The sequence below is a fragment of the Trichosurus vulpecula genome, chromosome 9 (genome assembly GCF_011100635.1).
Source record: "Trichosurus vulpecula isolate mTriVul1 chromosome 9, mTriVul1.pri, whole genome shotgun sequence".
NCBI classification, from domain to species: Eukaryota; Metazoa; Chordata; class Mammalia; order Diprotodontia; family Phalangeridae; genus Trichosurus; species Trichosurus vulpecula.
The window spans coordinates 85575337-85584581 of record NC_050581.1 but is presented as its reverse complement, the minus strand read 5'-3'; the positions used below and the strand labels follow the sequence as shown (position 1 = coordinate 85584581).

The 9245-nt window shown below is 42.7% G+C and overlaps 1 pseudogene; it reads right to left on the bottom strand.

The window, feature by feature from the left end:
• Nucleotides 1-8599: 8599 nt before the first annotated feature.
• On the bottom strand, nucleotides 8600-9028 carry LOC118831923 (annotated as a pseudogene).
• Nucleotides 9029-9245: the final 217 nt, after the last annotated feature.

Genomic DNA, 9245 nt, shown 5'->3' with positions numbered 1-9245 from the left:
TATACATCAAAATGTTATAGAACAAGGAGAACAAAAATGAAGGACCATTATAGTCCAAGGATGCAAGTATATCCCTGAGACCCTTGTAGTCTGGAAAATTAGGTCTGCTTGTGGTGGAGATTTCTTCCTCAACAAGTCTTTTCTTAGACTTAGCAACACCCTGCTGCTCCTTTGGGGTAACATTTCTCTCCTTTTATGGCCGGTCACACACACACACACACACACACACACACACACACACACACACACATATCCTTGCCTAACCTTGTTGCCAGTTCCCATGGTTTCATAGCATAGCCGATCCATCAGTTTCTCAAGCCAGGCTGGGGACAATCTTTTAGCATACTCCAATCATTCTATATTCTCCTCGAGTTCCATTTTGGGGGAGGGGGAAGGGAATCAACCCCTCCAGAGTTCTCTTTTCTCATTGTTTTTCACCACTCTCTACAGAGGACCTTTCTCCTTTCCCCATCGTATTTGGTTTCTCCCGATTACCAATCCCACTCGTCACTATTCATAGAGCTTTGAGCTGACACACGATTTTTTCTGAGTTATTCAAACTGGAGAGGGAAGGGAAAATTTCAGATAGCCCAGCATTTGCTGGATTCTCAGAATTAGTCTGCATTTCCAGAAGTTCTCTAGACTAGTTAATGTCAAACTCAAGGAGAAATGGGATAGGTGGTAAGCTACACGTAAGGTCTCTGCAGGTTGCATATTGACTTAGTTTTAAAATGTAATGTTATCTATATTTAATTGTATATTTATTTATTTGGTTAAACATTTGCCAGTTATATTTTAATCTGGTTCTTGCCCACACCCAAGAGTGTTGAGAGCTTGCACGAAGTCCACTTGACACTTCTGCTCTGGATTAGACAGGACCTAGAAGGTGACAGACTGTTTAGGATGATTTCAAATTGAAGCAGTGTATTAGCAAGGCAATAATCACAATATAGATGATAATTGTGAATATGCCTATTGGGTTCTGTATCACAAAATATAAGAGACTCTCCATATAGAAGGTAGAAGAGGTAAACCATTTATTCAGACACCAGAGGACCAGATCCTAAAGCCAGTAAGCCCAATCCATCATAGCAGCAAAGAATTCAATACACATTATCGCAGCAGAGAACTACTCCATCTCAAAGCCATCCGCCCCACTGCTGGGGCCTCGTCACCAACAATCACTCAGACCACAGCCACCAGGTCTGCTCTCTCCCTCAGTTTTAACTGCTCTCTCTCTGCATTTCCTGTGACATACTTTCCTTTTCCTCTCAGCAAGCTCCTCCCACTACATGTGACTTAGGCTTCCTATGACATAAGCAGGTCACATGGCCTATTAATGGGTGGGAAAGATCTTCAAATCTAAATTGTCATTATAAGCAGGTGGAAAAAAGAAGCATGATATTTGGAAAACAAGTTGGTTTAGTGTAGGGATTCAAATTCTGGCTCGGCCACATATGGACAATGTGGCTTTGGTGCAAGCAAAATAATCTTTGAGTCTTAATTTCCATCTATATCTATATCTATATCCATATCTATATTGTGGAGGAAGGAGGGATAAGGGAGACTGGATCAGATTAGATGATCTCCAAGGTCCTTTTTTGTTCTAAATCTAATGATTCCATGGCCTCGTATTCCCCAGTTTAAACTCACACTCCTGATGCTGGTACAGATATTCCATTGACCCCAGAGTTGGAGAAGCATGTGGGAGGGGATAGCAAAACACAATGATATCTGACCTTATTCATTCAATAAGCATCTATTAAGCTCCAACAATGTGCTAGGCACAGATAATAATAACTGGTATTTACATAGTACTCTAAAGTTTGCAGTTCGCTCGATATATTTGAGCCTCGCAACAATCTTGTGAGATAGATGTTACGGCAATTATTCCCATTTTACAGAGGAGGGCACTTACTGGGGCTCAGAGATGTTGTAGGCCAAGGAGTTAGTGGAACTGGGTTGGATTGAGTAGAACCACTGAACTCCCACATTGTCAGCCTGGGCGCTTGTAAGCCAAGATGTTGTGGAGGAGATCTGTGATTGCTTGAGCTAATTTTGCCCCTAGGTGGATTGACCTAAGACTCAGCTGTGGATCCTTTGGGATGGAGGTATATAAAGACAACTCAAAGACTTTTGTGAGGAACTCCTGAAATCCTAGGGAACTTCCTGCTCCTGCCTGGGACGATGGGGTTTACTAAATGTGTTTTTTATTAAAGGAATTAAGTATATCCCCCCTCAAGCTTTTAGTGTGCCTTTGCACCAGATGTAAAAGCACAACTTGACATGGGCTAAGTGATTTACTCATTGTCACACAACCAGGAAGTGTCAGAGGCAAGGTTTGAGTTCATCATCATAGAATCATGGTTAGGATAGATTTAGAGTGGCAAACAACCATAGAGGTCATCTGTCCAGCTGCCTCATTTGATAGATGAGGAAACAATCCCACAGAGGAGGTGACTTGTCCTGGGACATCCAGAAAATCTGTCAGAGCAAAGATTTGAACCCAGGTTCTCTGATTCTATCCATCTGTCTTCTGCAGCACACAGCCTTGTACACAGGTCTTCCTGACTCCCAGCCCAGCCCACTATCTACTGCCCCAGTATGTGTCCTGGTCAGGTTCTCAGTGTCCACGGTAGCAAGGCTAAACTGGCCTATCAGCCGTTCCATGTCCCATGGACACCCTCAGGGTTGCTGTTCCTGGTTTGGGACCATGAAGGGGCTTTCTCCTTGGAGGAGAAGGGTATCAGCCCAAGAGCAGTTTCTCCTGATGTTAAGCCAGAAAAAAAGTTTCACAAGGACAGAAAAATGCTAAAATAGAAAGAGAAGGTGAAAGTATCTCCCTTAACCTGTTTCTTAATTTATACTTCCCTTAACCTAACACAGGATTAAAATCCCACCTTTTGAGGGAATGATTTCTTTGGCCTTAGAAGGCTTCTTTGGTCTTTAAGAGTTCCCTATTAAAAATGCCAAAAGCCTAATTAGGGATAACTCATTAAGGCAGCCATCAGCTAACAGTTTCAATGCTAGCTGAGAACATTTCTTAAGGTAACAGGAAATGGGCTGGAAGAGATTGGAGGAATGGGAGGGCTGGGGACAGATAGGAAAAAAATTGCCAAAAGGAGAGAGGTGAGAAAATACACACCAAAGCCACACTACCCAACTGTGCCTACTTTGAAATTTCTCCAAGAGCTCGCTCTGCATATTAGTTTTCCCTCCCTAATTCTCCCGCAAGATGATCTGGTATTATTATCCCCATTTCGTAGATGAGTAAACTGAAGTAACCAGATTGAATGACCTTTCCTATGTCATAGAGTATGGTATGCAGGGGTGGGGAATCTGCAGCCTCGAGGCCATCTGTGGTCCCCTAGGTCTAAAGTTTGGATTCAGTCAAAGGGCTGCTCTTGAGGACCTAAAGGGCCACATGTAGCCTCGAGGCTACAGGTTCACCACCCCTAGTTTAGAGAAATGAGCGCAGAATTTGGAGTAAGGAGGCCCTGGGTTCAAGTCCTAACTCTGACACTAACTCTGTGACCCTGGGCAAGTCTGAGACATAAGATCATAGAATCTAAGGGACCTCAGAAGCTGTCCAGTCCAACCTATACTTGACCAGCATCCTTCTTACAACAGGTCTGACAAGTGGTCATCCAACATTTGCTTAAAAACCTCCAATGATGGGGAAACTCATCCTTTGGAGATAGCCCTGCTTTTAGATAGCTTTAGTGATTTCAAAACTTGTAGTTGTTTTTTCCCTGTATGCTGTCTTAATCTGCCTTTGGTAGCTTCTACAAAATGTACCTGGTTCTGGCCTCTGGGACCAAGCAGTACAAGTCTACCCTGCTCCGTTTGGCAGCCCTTTAAATACTTGAAGATGCTGTTGTATCCCCAAATTCCTAAGGATTAGGAAATAGAAAAGTGCCATAACTTTCGTTGATCCTCAAATGGTCTATTCTCCAGTCTATTCAGCATTGTGGTCACCCTTTTCTGGATCAACTCCAGCTTGTCTATATCTGTCCTAATATAGGAGGCTCCAAGACAAACCCATTCCTTCTACTATGTTCTCCCAAGACCTAGATCCTCTGCCTTTTTTTTTTTTAGTTTTAATATTTATTTATTTAATTTATTTAATATATTTAGTTTTCAGCATTGATTTTAACAAGAGTTTGAATTACAAATTTTCTCCCCATTTCTACCCTCCCCCCCCACTCCAAGATGGCATATATTCTGGTTGCCCCGTTCCCCAGTCAGCCCTCCCTTCTATCATCCAACTACCCTCCCATCCCCTTTTCCCTTCCTTTCTTGTAGGGCAAAATAAATTTCTATGGCCCATTGCCTGTGTATCTTATTTCCAAGTTGCATGCAAAAATTTTTTTTTTGTTTTTGAACATCTGTTTTTAAAACTTTGAGTTCCAAATTCATTCCTCTCTTCCCTTCCCACTCACCCTCCCTGAGAAGGCAAGCAATTCAACATAGGCCACATGCATATCGTTATGTAAAACCTTTCCACAATACTCATGTTGTGAAAGACTAACTATATTTTGCTCCTTCCTAACCTATCCCCCTTTATTGAATTTTCTGCCTTGACCCTGTCCCTTTTCGAAAGTGTTTGTTTTTGATTACTCCCTCCCCCTATCTGCCCTCCCTTCTATCATCCCCTTTTTTATCTTCTTCCTCCTTCTTTCCTGTGGGATAAGATGCCCAATTGAGTGTGTATGGTATTCCCTCCTCAGGTCAGATGTGATGAGAGCAAGATTCACTCATTCCCCCTCACCTACCTCCTCTTCCCTTCCTACAGAACTTCTTTTTCTTGCCACTTTTATGCGAGATAATTTACCCCATTCTATCTTTCCCTTTCTCCCTCTCTCAATATATTCCTCTCTCATCCCTTAATTTGATTTAATTTTTTTTAGATATCATCCCTTCATATTCAACTTACCCTGTGTACTCTATCTATATATATGCACACACACACACACACACACACACACACACCCTTCAGCTACCCTAATACTGAGGTCTCATGAATCATACACATCATCTTTCCATGTAGGAATGTAAACAAAACAGTTCAACTTTAGTAAGTCCCTTGTGATTTCTTTTTCTTGTTTACCTTTTCATGCTTGATTCTTGTGTTTGAAAGTCAAATTTTCTATTCAGCTCTTGTCTTTTCACTGAGAAAGCTTGAAACCCCTCTATTTTGTTGAAAATCCATATTTTGCCTTGGAGCATGATACTCACTTTTGCTGGGTAGGTGATTCTTGGTTTTAATCCTAGTTCCATTGACCTCTGGAATATCATATTCCAAGCCCTTCGATCCCTTAATGTAGAAGATGCTAGATCCTGTGTTATTCTGATTGTGTTTTCACAATACTCCAATTGTTTCTTTCTGGCTGCTTGCAGTATTTTCTCTTTGATCTGGGAGCTCTGGAATTTGGTGACAATATTCCTAGGAGTTTTCTTTTTAGGAACTATTTGAGGAGGCAATCTGTGGATTCTTTCAATTTCTATTTTACCCTCTGACTCTAGAATATCAGGGCAGTTTTCCTTGATAATTTCTTGAAAGATGATATCTAGGCTCTTTTTTTGATCATGGCTTTCAGGTAGTCCAATAATTTTTAAATTATCTCTCCTGGATCTATTTTCCAGGTCAGTGATTTTTCCAATGAGATATTTCACATTGTCTTCCACTTTTTCATTCCTTTGGTTCTGTTTGATAATATCTTTATTTCTCATAAAGTCACTAGCTTCCACTTGCTCCAATCTAATTTTTAAGGTAGTATTTTCTTCAGTGGTCTTTTGGACCTCCTTTTCCATTTGGCTAATTCTGCCTTTCAAGGCATTCTTCTCCTCATTGGCTTTTTGGAGCTCTTTACTGTTTGAGTTAGTCTATTTTTAAGGTGTTATTTTCTTCAGTATTTTTTGGGGGTCTTCTTTAGCCAGTCATTGACTTGTTTTTCATGGTTTTCTCGCACCACTCTCATTTCTCTTCCCAGTTTTTCCTCTACTTCTCTTGCTTGCTTTTCCAAATCCTTTTTGAGCTCTTCCATGGCCTGAGACCAGTTCATGTTTTTCTTGGAGGCTTTTGTTGTAGGGTCTTTGACTTTGTTGACTTCTTCTGGCTGTATGCTTTGGTCTTCTTTGTCACCAGAGAAAGATTCCAAAGTCTGAGACTGAATCTAAGTGCATTTTCGCTGCCTGGCCATGTTCCCAGCCAACTTATTTGACTCTTGAGCTTTTTGTCAGGGTATGACTGCTTGTAGAGTAGAGTGTACTTTGTTCCAAGCTTGAGGGGCTGTGCTGTTGTTTTCAGAGCTATTTCTATACAGCCAGCTCTGCCACACCAGCACTCCTCCTTCCCCAAGAAGGGCCTACCCAGACTGGACTCAGATCTTCAGCAGGTTCTGCACTCCTGCTCTGATCTGCCACTTAATTCCTCCCACCAGGTGGGCCTGGGGCCAGAAGCAACTGCAGCTGTAGTTCTGTAGCTGCACCACCTCCGCTGCCCCTGGGCGGTGGCCCAACTGCAAACTCCTTCACTCTGCCCCCACATGTTTTCCCACTAACCTTCTCTGTTGTCTTTGGTGTTTGAGGTTGGGGTTGAGAAGTCTGGTAAGTGACACAGCTCACTGATTCAGGGAGCTAGGGCCTGTTCCACTGAGCTCCTGGTCTGGTTGGTCCTGCCGCCGCCCATGCTGGGCTCCACTCCCCTCCGCTCCCAGCTCCGTGCATGATAGACCTCACCCAGTGACCATCCAGGCTGTCCTGGGCTGGAGCCCTGCTTCCCTCTGCTATTTTGTGGGTTCTTCATTTCTAGAATTTGTTCAGAGCCATTTTTTATAGGTTTTTGGAGGGACTTGACAGGGAACTCACGCAAGTCCCTGCTTTCCAGCCTCCGTCTTCCCCTCTGCCTTTCTTAATGCAGACAAAGAATGCATGAGATTTTTTGGTTGCATTCTCACACATCTGGTTCCTACTGATTTGGTTTGTTAGTCATCAAGCATTTATTAAAATGTGTCAGACACTATGCTAAACAGTGGAGATACATAGAAAGGTAAAAACAGTCCCTGCCCTTGGAGCTTACATTCTAATGGGGAAGACAATATGAAAATGATAGTATACATACAAAATGTACACAGAGTAGGTGGAAGGTAACCCCAGAGGGGAAGGCCTTTAGCAGAAAGTGGGATTTGAACTGAATACTGAAGGAAGCTGGGCAAACTAAGAGGGAGGAATGGGGAGTATTTTATGCATGGAAGCAAAGCCTGGCGTGGAAGGGTGAGGCCAGGAGATGGAATGTCATGTGCAAGAAACAGTGATGCGATCACAGAGTAGCTGGAGGGGAGAAAGTGTGAAAAAATTAAAAAGGTAGGTTGTGGAGGGCTTTAAATGCCAGAGGAATTTATATCTGCTCCTGGAAGTAACAGAGAACCACTGGAGTTCATTGTGTAGGTTCAGGGGACGGGATGTGGGCAGACCTAACCTTTAGGGAAATCACTTTAGCAACTGATTGGAGGAGAGATTGGAATAGGGAGGGACTTGAGGTAAGGAGATCAATTAGAAAGCCATAGTGGTGGCAAGAGGTGGCAAGAGGTATGGACAGCATGAGGCGAGACAAGGGGACGTAGAGAAGAGATGTTGTGAAGGTAGAAATTAAAAAAATATGGTAACTGACTGTATGTGTAGGGTGAGTGAAACTGAGGAATTGAGCATGACACCATGGTTATGAGCCCTTCAAGACTGTGAGGATGGTGGTTCTCTTGTCAGAAGAGGAGAGGGTTTGGGGTGAAAGATAATGAATTTTGTTTGAGTCACATGTTGAGCTTCAGCTACCTCAGAAACATCTAGGCAATTTGGGATATGAGACTAAAGCTCGGCAGAGAGACTTGGATTAGCTATATGTATTTATGTATGTATGTGTACAGATGTATGTATCTATGAAGGAAGATATGTATGTTATGTGTGTGGATGTTTGGGAATCATATACATAAAGATGATCACTGAACCCCTGGGAGCTGATAAGATCGCCAAGTAACAGTATAAAGGGGAAACGAAATAAGACCTAGAACATAGCTTTACGGATAAGCATGTTATTGGGCATGACACAGATGAAGATACAGCAAAAGAAACTGAAAGTGAATGAGCAGACAGACAGATAGGAGGAGGAGCAGAAAAGGGAAGCATTATGAAAACCTGGCAAAGAGAGAGTATTCATGTGAAAGTGAGACAGAGAGGTTAGAAAGGATGAGAATTGAGAAAAAGGCCATCAGATTTGGTAATTAAGAGATTACTGTTAACTTTGGAGAGAACATTTTCTGTTGAATAATGAGGTCAGATGCCAGATTACTGAGAATTTTAAAAAGACAGTGAGGAAAAAGAAATGGAAACCCTAAACACACATGGCTTTCTTTCTTTTTGGGAGCAGATAGTAAGTTTATTTGGTGAAAGCAGAGAGCAAATAGGCCAAAGAGGACATCTGGTGGGTGTTGGATGGAAGTAAGGATGCTGGTAACCCTGAAAATGTAGCTACTTGCTTCAGGGGCAAGAGGATTATTTCACACTGAGAAAGTTAGGGAATCCTTTGTGGAAAGGGGAATTGTTCTCAGCCATTCAGCACCACCCAGTCTAGCTCTTCATAGCTGATACGGTTGTTGCTGTCCTTTCGCCCTGCCACCAACACTTCCGTTTCTTCCTGTTATTTTCTCACCCAGCCCCACCATGACTGTGCCATTCCCTTCTTTATCAAACACCCAAAGCCCATCTCCATAGTCTTCATCTGTTCCCTGGTCCTTATTCTTTCCTATGGTCTGTGGCATTGGCAGAAAGTGTTCAAAGTCTAGCACCTTCACATTCATCTCATCACTCTTGGGATTCCCTAAGACCTTGAGCACCTCAGCATTGGTAGAGTTCTGGCTCAGGGTTTGCATTATGTCCTCACACTGGCTGTATAAGATCTTTCCATCCATGTTTGGTCAAACAGCTGGAAGGCCTCCTTGAACTCTGCTGTCTGATCCTATGTGAAGTCGCACATCTTAGCTATGCAGCTCACTCATACTGCTGCTGCTTTGTCCACATGCAGCTTTCTTAAGGAGTTTATCTGAGAAGGTAGGGAGAGATATGATATGATAGCTAGAGAAGATGGTCTGATTAAGGGGGAAGAAATGGGCATATTTGTAGGCAGCAGGAAAGGAGCAGATATGGAGACATCAAAGATTAGAAAGATAAAAGGTAAGGTAGTGGAGGGCAAA